Source organism: Pongo pygmaeus, chromosome X, assembly GCF_028885625.2.
Source record: "Pongo pygmaeus isolate AG05252 chromosome X, NHGRI_mPonPyg2-v2.0_pri, whole genome shotgun sequence".
NCBI lineage: Eukaryota > Metazoa > Chordata > Mammalia > Primates > Hominidae > Pongo > Pongo pygmaeus.
Window position 1 is genome coordinate 156,570,840 of NC_072396.2, and position 11,560 is coordinate 156,582,399.

Here is an 11,560-nt window from a genome sequence, read left to right on the forward strand (position 1 = left end):
ACATCGAGCCTCACACTCACGTGTGAGTGTGATCTCACATGACTGACTCTTTCCCTTTAGGTATCAGCTTAATTGTCACTTCTTTAAAGGGGAAGTTGCAACTGTGTGATCCAAAAATGGATTTTCTCTCATCTTATTTCCTAACTGGTTATTGTTGATTTGTAGGAAAGGTGCTGAGTTTTGTAAAATTGGCTTGATTCCATCTGCCTTGCTAAACACAGTTCTTAGTTAATCATCTTTAGCTTTCTAAGCAGCTAATCATATAATTTGTAAATAATAATACATTTTTATAGTGGGGCATTTCTAATAGGTTTGCATCTTGTTTCTTGTCCAAATCTTACTACATCACTTTAAGTAAGATCCCCTTCCTTGTTTTAAGTAAGATCCCCTTCCTTGTCATAAGTGCTCCTAACAACACAGCACATCTTAACATCTTAATCTGTAGTTATATGTTGTTGTGTCTAATAGGTAAGTGAATACATGCACTGAAACAGATTGAATGAGTAACTGTGTGGCTTTTGCTCTCCCCTCTGAACTACAAGTATCATAAAGTGCGGACAGTGATTGAGTTCAGGCAACAAGGTGGACAGTCATTAGATGTCTATTGAAAAAAAAAAAGAAGGAAATAAATGAAGATGCTTTAATAGAAGCATGTAATGGCTTGTTGAGTGGAGGTAAAACATGACAACAAGACCATTTCTAGGTGAAAGGGGAGTGTCAGCACAGGTTTCTACCAGATCTCAACTCTAAATGGATGTTGCCAGGTAGAGAAGCTGGGTGCACATTACAGGGAGAGGAAGCAGCCATGGCAAAGGCCAAGGAGCTATGGAAGCCTTATAAACCCCACCTCGCTAGATGGGCTGCCACACCTGTGGGCCTCTGGATTTCCTGTTTCCTCTAACTCTAAAACCACAAGAAAACTAAGAAACAAAGTGTGCGAATTATCTTTCTGATCCCTGTATGGATAGGTGGATGGGTGGATGGGGCTTTCTACTTTTAAAAGAAATGGAAAGAATCACAAAGGAAAAACAAAGCAATAGATTTATCTACATTAAAATTGTAAACTTCTGCATGTCAAACATATAAGCACCAATAAGAGGCAAACCAAAGCATAAATATGTGCTATATAATGTGCAAAGAACATATGAGAATTAATTAAAAAACACTAAGATTGCAACAGAAAAATGAGGCCACACAGTTAATGCACAGAAAATAAAAGGAAAATGGTGAACGAACATGAGAAAATATAAGCTTGATTAAAAATGCAAACTAAAACAATAAAATATTAATAAATTTTGCAAGGACTATTAAATTACGATATTTCCTGCTGGCAAGGGTGAAGTGAAATGAACACTTTTATGCACTGGGATGTGGTACAACCTTGTTGTATAGCAAATCAGATCTACAGAGTAAAGCCTCTTAAAGGCTCATATTCTTTAAACCAGTAATTTTATTGCTAGAGATCTATAATTCTGCTTTTAAAAGTGGGTAAATATTTATAAAAAGATATTCATTTTCAGCATCAATTACAGTAATAAAAAGTAGAAACAGCATGAGCCTCCAATTACCTGAGGAATTCTTAGATAAATTTTGAAACCTCCGTAAAATGGAATACTTTGCATCCATTAAAAATACTGCAAATAAACAAAAGTCATTTAATAAAATTTAACTTCTATTTCTGATTAAAATGACAAATAGTAGTGAACTACGAATCAAATGATTCTTTCTCAATATGATGCATTCAGTGTATCATAACCAACGGTAAATGTTGGTGTAAATCGAATTACAAGAGGCATTGCTCTGAAAGCTAGGGACAGGATCTTGTAGTAAGATTATGTCAAGAAACAAATAGCATACATACTGAAATGGAGGAGACACATTCATCATTATTTGCAAATTGTATGCTCATAGTTTGGAAAACTAAACATATTTAACTAAGAAACATTTTAAGCAAAGCTGATGGACACAGGTAATTTTACAAAAATCAACATCTTTCTCACAAACTAGCAATAACCAGTTGGCAACTATAATGGAAATCACAATTGCAACAAATATATATATATATATATATATACACATATATATATATATAAAACAACTATGCGTGAAATATTTTAAAATGTGCAGCATCTAATCTATAAGAAGAAAACTAGAAAACTTACCTAGGAATATTAAACAAGATATATGAAAATATTAAGAACACCAAGAGATTGATTGAAAAGATTTATATTGTAAAGATACCAGTTTTCCCAATTGTAATCCAAAAATTTAATACAATTGCAACCAAGATATCAATGGTATTTCTTCTTTTGTAACTTGATGAAACTATTCTAGAGGTTAGATAACAGAATAAATAAGCAATAATGAACAAGAAAATTGGAGGGAAAGAAGCAGAAATGATTAGGGACAAGAGGAGAGAAGGTAATTGATCCACTAGATAATAAAAGTTGTGCTAAAGCTACACTGGTTTCAACAGTGTATTACTGACATAGGAAGAGACGGGCTATAGCAATGGACTAGACCAGAAACAGAACCAATAATATACAAAAAAGAAACACCTGGTAAAACTAGTGCTTCCATCAGTGTGGAAGAATTGTGGCTCCAAAATAGCTTTAAAGACACATCTGAATGGTGGCTCTCTGGTCAGTAGGGAGGGGAAAAGATTCTTAAAGGCTGAGGAAATATTAATTGTCCATATGAAAGAGACACTGAGAAGGTGGTTAATGGATATTAAGTCTCCTAAGCTACCCCTTCTCTCCAACAGTGGTGGAGAAATAACAGTTCCCAAACAGAGTAAACACTTAGAAAAATACAGTTAATCCCTAGCTTAAATCTTAAGCCAAATTCAATTTCATACGGGGATTAAAAATTTACACATTATCTAATGAAAACATAAAAGGGTAGGTGAAAATAACAAATATTTTAAGTGTTGGAAGTGGAGAAAACCAAAGCATGAAAGCAAAGGGAGAAAATGGTCAAATGTCCAAGATGCATGTACAAGCAGGGCCATAACAGCATTGTCTACAATGGTAAAAAAAAAAAAAAAAAAGGAAATAGGTAAAGAAGTATTAGTTCAGCCATTCTCTGTACTGCCTTGACAAAGAGAGATGCCCATGAGATCTCAAGATATTGTTAAGGGCAAAAAGGCAGTTCATAATTCCTTTGTGTGTGTGAAAAAAAATGTATGTGAAAGAAAACATACAGAAGGGTAGAAAACACACAGAAGGATAAATAGGAAAGTACTAAAGTGATTCTCAACAGATCAGGGGATTATGGGTGAATTTTAACTTTCTATTTCATGTATTTGTGTTTTGCCTGAATATTTTATAATGTATATTTTATGAATTTTATAATTAGATAAAAAAACAAAGGAAATTAAAAAACTTTTTTACAGTGTATGAAGTAAATGATATAAAATTGAATTTGTAGAGTGAAAAATAAGAAGGTGATATGTAAACATTTTAATAATGGCTTTCTCTGGCTGATGGAATTGTGAGCTCACCATGAGAGCATATTATTTTTAGAATCAGAACAAAAGGATACATATATAATTCCCATGCTACATGGTGTGGAATGATATGAGAAAGGCAGGAGGGAGCTGAGGTTACAGAAATGTACAAGACAGAAATGTCCCTGCCCTCATGAGACCAATAATCTGGTGGGAAAGACAGACCGATCACAAGGAAATAGGAGTGAATCAGAAAAATGTCAGAGGGCAAATGCTCTGGAGGAAAGAAAACAGGAGCTGAGATACAATGTAGAAGGGGATGAGCTATTTGCAGAGTATATCTGGGAAGGCTTCTTTGAGGTTGTGACATTAGAGCAAAAAGCTAAAAGGAAAGAAGGAGCCAGCTATGGAAAATTTAAGGGCGAATCATCTGAGCTAATCTCCTACCACTCTTTTCTGGTGATATTTGATGTAGACACACTGAGCTTCCGTCAGATTCCTGTGTCCCTAGTTCCACAGGACAGTGCCAAACCAAAGATCAGATTATGGGCAACACAAGAGGTGGGTGCTTTGTTGCTAAGGAGCCAATACCATGCTAAAAACTATAAGGTAGGGAGGGAGGTGTCTTAGTCCATTTGGGCTGCTGTAACAAAACACCTTAGACTGGGTAACTTGTACACAGCACAGATTTATTGCTCACAGTTCTGGGGGCTGGAAAACCCAAGATCAAGGCACCAGCAGATTCAGTGTCTGGTGAGGGCTGTCTTCGGATGGCTCTGTTTTCATGGCCTGATCATCCCTTAAAGTCCCACCTCTTAGTACTATCACATCACATTGTTAATCAGGTTTCAACATATGAATTTTCTGAGGGACATAAATATTCAGATCAAAGCAGGGGGCTAGGTGGAAAGTCCCATCCGTCACTAGAACCAGGGAAGTGGCTGAAGAATTGCTTCATGGTAGCCTTGCATAATAGAGAGGAGAGTGGAAAAGGGTCTTGTGGCAGCTCCTCACAGGACTTCCCATCTTCTGACATTCCCGGGAGGATCATCAGGCACTCTGCCAAGACTGGACTCAGACTGTGGTTGAGCCTTGCCTCTGGCCTGTGTGAAATCTTTCCCTCCACTCTTTGTGCCTCATACATGCCAACCACACTTTTTTCCCAGGGCCTTTGCACATGCCATTTCCTTTTACAAGAATACTCTTCTCCCAGTTATCTACACAGCTATCACACTTATTCCTTTAAATGCTTCTCGAATGTTACTTCTCAGTGAGTCCTTCCCTGACCAACTAGTTTAAAACTGCAATCCAGAGGCAAAGCAAGATGGCCAAATAGAAAACTCTACTGATCATCCTCTCTGCAGGAACACTGAATTGAACAACTGTCCACACAAAAAAAAGCACCTTCATAATAACTGAAAATCAGGTGAGCAATCACAGTTCCTGGTTTGATAAGAACCAAAAATCATGTGAGTAATTACTGTTCCTAGTTTTAACTTGATATCACTGAAAGAGGCACTGAAGAGGGTAGGAAAGACAGTCTTGAGTCACGAATGCCACTTCTCTCCCATCCCCTGGCAGTGGCCAATAGTCTGGCATGGAGAAAGAATCTCCGGACCTGGTGGAGGGAGAGTGCAGTGATTGTGAGATTTTACATTGAAACTCAGTGCTGCCTTGTCAAGTGGAAAGCAACACCAGGCACAGCTCAGCTGGCACTTATGTAAAGAGCATTTAGACCAGCCCTAGCCAGAGGGGAATAACCCATCCCAACAGTTAGAACCTGAGTTCTGGCAAGCCCCACTACTCTGGGCTAACACGCTCTGGGGTTCTAAATAAACTTGAAAGGCAGTCTAGGCCACAGGGACTGCAATTCTTGGGCAAGGCCTGGTGCTGAACCAGGCCCAGAATCAGTGAACTTGAAGTGCACATGACCTAGTTAGATGCCAGCTGATGTGGCCTAAGGAGTGCTTACGTCATCCCTCCACTAACCCCAGGCAGCACAGCTTGCAGCTCCAGGAGGAGAGGGAAGAGTAAAGAGGACTTTGTCTTGAAACTGGTATACCAGCTCAGCCACAGCCAATTAAAGTGCCAAGCAGAGTCCTGAAGCCCCTGTGGGCCATAGCTCCTGGACAACATTTCTAGACCCACCCTGGGCTAGAAGGGAACCCACTGCCCTGAAGGGAAGGACCCAGTCCTGGCAGAATTCAACAGCTTCTGACTAAATAGCCCTTGGTCCTTGAATAAACATCAACAGCAGCCAGGCAGCAGTCACCACAGACCTTTGGCAAAACAGTACCATGCTGGCTTCAGGTGTGACCCAGAACATCCCCAGCTGTGGTGACTATGAGGAGGGACTACTTTCGCTTGAGAAAAGGAGAGGGAAGAGTAAAGGGGACTTTGTTTTGCAGCTTATGTACCAACTCAGCCCCAATGGGTTAGAGCACCAAGGAGGCTCATGAGATTACCAATTTCAGGCCTTAGTTGTTGGACAGCATTTCTGGATCTGCCCTGAGCCACAGGGGAGCCCACTGCCCTGAAGGGAGAGTCCCAGGCCTGGCAGTATTCAACTTCAGATGATTAAACAGCACTTGGGCCTTGAAGAAACATCAGTGGCAGCCAGACTGTACTTGTCGTGGGCCTTGGGTGGTGGTAGCCATGGGGAAGGCATGACCTCTGCTTGGGGAAAGAGGAGGCAAGAATGGGAAGGACTTTGTCTTGTGGCTTGGGTGCCAGCTCATCCACAGTAGAATAGAGCACCAGGTAGATTCCTAAAGTTTCTGAGTCCAGGCCCTGGCTCTCTGATGGCATCTCTGGACCCACCTGGGACTGTGGGGACTTGCTGCCCTGAAGGGAAGGATACAAGCCTGGCTGGCTTCACCACCTGCTGATTGCAGAGTCCTAGGGCTTTGAGCAAACATAGGCAGTAGACAGACAGTGGTTATCACAAGCCTTGAGTGAGGCACCAGTGCCATTCTGGCTTCAGGTGTGATCCAGTGCAGTCCCAATTGTGGTGGACACAGGGGTGCTTATGTCATCTCTCCCTCAGTTCCAGGCAGCTCAGCACAGATACGTATCTCCCCCCGCCCCTCCGCCACACACACACACACACACACACACACACACACAGAGAGAGAGAGAGAGAGAGAGAGAGAGAGAGACTTCATATCTTTAGGAGAAATTAAGGAAAGAAAACAAGAGTCTCTGCCTGCTTATCCAGAGAATTCTTTTGGATCTTACCCAAGACCACCAAGGTGGTACCTTTACAAGTCTGAAAGAGCCACAGTGTTACTGGGCTTGAGGTGCCCCCGATGCAGATATGGCTGCAGTAACCAAACACTTAGATCATAATACCCAAATGCCTTTGAATACCTGGAAACCCTTCCCAAGAAGGATGGGTACAAACAAGCCCAGATTGCAAAGACTAGAATAAATACTTAACTCTTCAATGCCCAGACACTGACTAACATCCATAAGCATCAAGACCTTCCAGGAAAACATGACTTCACCAAATGAACTAAATAAGGCACCAGGGATCAATCCCAGAGAGACAGAGATATGTGACTTCTCAGATTGAGAATTCCAAATAACTGTTTTGAGGAAACTCAAAGAAATTCAAGATAACACAGAGAAGGAATTCGGAATCCTACCAGATAGGCTTTAAGAGACTGAAATAATTTAAAAGAATCAAGCAGAAAATCTGGAGCTAAAAAATGCAACTGGCATACCAGAGAATGCATCATTGCTCTTTAATAGCACAATTGATCAAGCAGAAGAAAGAAATAGTGAGCTTGAAGATAGGCTATTTGAAAACACACAGTCAGAGGAGACAAAAGTAAAAAGAATAAGCACGTGCTTATGTGTAGGTTGGGATCCAGGGTGTGTGTGGGTGGGAGGATGGCAAAGTTTTTGGTAATTTCAATATCTGCGTAGATAATTCTACTCTCTGATCTCCTACTCCCTTGACCTACTCTCCACTGGTGCTCTTGCCCTGTTCTCTGCCTCAGCCACTTCCTTCTACACTCATCCTAAGACCTGGTTGACATCTATAACCACCATCTCTCCAGAACCTCCATTTCATGCATTCAGCTCTCCAACCACTGGCTCACTCCTTTTAATATTATGACAGTCCTCTGACCCCTATGGGGACCCTCAAACCAAAGATTCTACTGTTGATTTCACTCTCCTTCACCAAACCCTGATTCTGTCCTTACCTCTCTCCTTACCCAGCCTAAAATCCATGGTCAATCATTACCATTTCTCCCTTGAATCCACATAAAACTACTGTGTCCCTCCATTATATCCTTGTACTCATCTGGCAAAACCTCAACCCTGATGAAATCCAACTCTACCTACTCTAAATCTCCACAAGAACAATTGAATACGGTTGGAGAAAGCCATGCACATATGTTGAGTAGTTTCACTTTAAAATAATGACCATCAACCCTCAAGTGGGCCCTCCATGCAGCCCAGAAATCACGCTACAGTTCCACAGAACATCCACTCTCCTGGCTCCCAGAAGAAGACTATTTCAAGCCTTCTCTCCTCAAACCACTGACATCCCTCACCCCAACTCCCAACTGGTCGCTTGGCTTTCTGTGTCACTGGGAAAATAAAAGCCATCAGAAGGGAACTTTTCCAAGCTCTGCCATCGCCTCTCCCACCTACCTACATCTGTGTCTCTCCCTCCTGCATCACCACCAATTTTTCCCACGTTACTGGCTCATTAGCATACAAACATGTTATCGGGCTGGAATTTATCTCATATTTTAAAAATACTTTTATCTTGTCCTCTCATATCCCTACCACCCCCAACCCCAGCTTCTCTGTTCTCCTTTACAACAAAACTCCTTACAATACTTGTCAATCATTGGGTACTCGCTGTTTCCAATTCCTTTTTTCCTACTCTTGTCCCTCCACATTTTCCTGGAAATGGCCCCTGTAAAGACATTCACGACCTCCACATTGACAGACATAATGCTCAATTCTTTGTCCTCTTCTTATTTGTCCAGTCCATAGGATTGGAATAGCTGCTCACTGCCTCTTTCCTGATACACTTTCTGCAGTTGTCTCTACGTCTTGCTGCACCCCTCCTGCCTCACCCATCACTCCTTACTGGGTCCCTTGCTGGCTTTTCCTCCTCTAAATGTAGGATTGCCTGGGGCTTCGTTCTGGGGCTGGTTTGCTATCTCTACATTCACTATCCTGTGGATCCGTTCCAGTCTCACGACTTGTAATATGAACGAAATGTTACTCATTCTGTGATTATATCTCCAGCCTTGATATTGCCCCTGAACTTCACACACGTCTATATAACCCATTCCATCACTGTTTTTCTTATCTCAGTTAAAGGGCCTCCATTCTTCCTGTTCCCTTGACTGAGAACCTTAGTGCCATAATTGATTTCTGTCTCTGTCCTAGCTCAACTCCAAACTGGCATCAAACCCTAATGACTCTTCCATCGAAATCAATCTTGAATCTGCTTGCTTCTTACCACCTCCACTGCATTGCCTGTTGTAAAATAGAAATCAGATCGTGGTAACCATTGACTCAGAATTCTCACTGTCTCTCCACATGACTCTGACTAGTAGCCAAAGTCCTGACAGTGGTCTACTAGGCCCTGCATGATCTCTCGCTACCCCTATCTTAACTACTCTGACCTAGTCACCTACCATCCTGCTCTCTGGCTTGCTTCACTTCAGCACACTAGCCTCCTGCCTAACCCTAGAATATGCTAAGCTTCTGCTCCTAGGGCTCTTGCACTTGTGAATTTCCCAACCTGGAATAGGATGGCCCCTCAACTTTCAAATATTGGTTCAAATGCCATCTTCTCAGTGGGACATTCCCTGACTACCTTATTTGAAATCTCTACTTCACTTTTTCTTCATGGCACCAATCATCATCTAGCATCCTGTATCTCTGACTCGTTTTTCTTTTTTTTGTGTCTTATATCCATGAGGTTAGGAGTTTTTATTTAATTTTTTGGCTTCCGTAATCCCAAGTCCTAGGACAGTGGATAGCACGTAGTATCACTGAGTAAATACTTGATGTAGGAGTTGGTTCAGTCTGTCTTAACAAAGTAGGTACTGTGGACTGGGTGGCTTGAACAATAGAAATGTATTGTCTTCCAGTTCTGGAGGCTGGAAGTCTGAGATCAAGGTGTGGGCAGGGTTAGTTTCTCCTGAACCTCTCTTGGTGGCTTGTGGATGGCCACACTCTCCCTGTGTCTCCACATAGTCATTCCTCTGTACGTGCCTGTGTCCTAATTTCCTCTTCTTATAAGGACTCTAGTCACACTAGATTAGGGCCCAGCCTAATAACCCTATTTTACCTTAATAACCTCTTTAAAGGCCCTATTTCGAAGTATGATCACATTCTGGAGTACTGGGGATTAGGACTTCAACATGAATTTGCAGAGGGACACAACTCAATTCATGACACCTGATTAACTTGTTGATCGGTTTGCAGAGATGGAATGAGTCTCTTACAGGGTAAGGATCAGTGCTAGGCTCAGTCAGGACATAAAAGGATGGGAGCAGCAGAGCTCAGATAAAGTTATCCATTCAATTCTGGAATGGATGAGTGTTGGGGAAAGAGTGAAAGTCTGGGAGTAGATGAGGTTGTCAGAGAGTGCTCCTCTTAGCCAAAGGGTGAGGCACAGGGATGGGGCTGGGGAGGGGCAATGTGGAGGAAGGTAATGGAATTGGTGGTGATGAGACATGAGGAAAGAGGCAACTGGTCAAGGTTTGCAGAGGGGAGAAGGTGAGGAGTCACAAGTGGTGGGTGACTGAGAATTCTGTCACCTGGGATAGGATCGGGGATATTGGAAATGCCACCCATAGGCATGATGGCTTACATAATTTGTGGGACCCAGTGAAAGTGAAAATGAAGGCCTCTTGTTCAAAAAGCATTAGAATTTCAAGATGGTGATAGCAGAGCCTTGAGCCCAGTGTCCAGAGCCCTCTTAAGCACGGGGCCCTGTCAGACTCCATGGGTCATACACCCACAATTCCAGCTCTGCCAGATGGGATTTGGAACAGAAATGGGGGCAGGTAAGAAGGTAGGTCAAATCTGGGATGGAAGGTCTGTCCTCTTGCACTGTGTTAGGAATTTTTACTGAATTATGATCTACCTTTTCCCACTTACTGGAGCTGTGTCCTCCCACAACCCTTAATGCAGTGCCTTACACATGATAGGCATTCAGAAAACTGCTCAGCAATGCAGGGGGAAGAGGAGGGTGAACGCTGAATGTGATGGAGGTCGGGAGCGGGAAGTGAAGGTTCATTTACATAGTGAAGGTCAGAGCTGTGCCAGTAGCCTAGGGGAGGCTAACATCATTGCAATTTGAGTGGAAAAGGAAAGCCACTTGAGGGCATCAAAGTGTCTGGTGCCTGGCCAGGTAGTGAAGCCAGTGGACAAGCCTTCCACATACTGGTGCAGGGAGCACCGTTGAGACCACAATCTAAAATCATCCGCAATCATCACAATCTAAAATCATCAGTCCTCAGCAGTGTGTGGAGCCATCCTGAGGGGAGTTAGAAAGCCTTCTCACTGAGGAAACCAGAGTATGGACAAAGCTGATACCCCACGACCCACAGGGAGGAAGCAGGAGCCAGAGCTGCTGTTGGTGTCCACTAGGAAAATAGAAGCCATCATGGTGCTAAGTTGAAGGCTGACCCACACACCAACTTGCAAAGGGGAGAAAGTGAGGAATCACAAGTGGTGGGTGATTGAAAATTCTGTTCCCTGGGATAGGATCGGGGATATTGGAAATGCCACCCGTAGGCACGATGGCTTACATACTTTGTGGGACCCAGTGAAAGTGAAAATGAAGGCCTCTTGCTCAAACAGCATTAGAATTTCAAGATGGCGATAGCACAGCCTTGAGCCAAGTGTCCAGAGCCCTCTTAAGCACAGAGCCCTGTCTGACTCCATGGGTCATACACCCACAATTCCGGCTCTGCCGGAACAGAAATGGGGGCAGGTAAGAAGGCAATGAAGGCCTTCTCAGCCCCAGCCCCTCCAGCCTCAGCTTTACAAGTCTCTAGAGAGCACCAGCTGTGGATGAGGCTCTGTGCGAGATGCTAGGGACACAGGAAGAGACAAGGTCCCTGG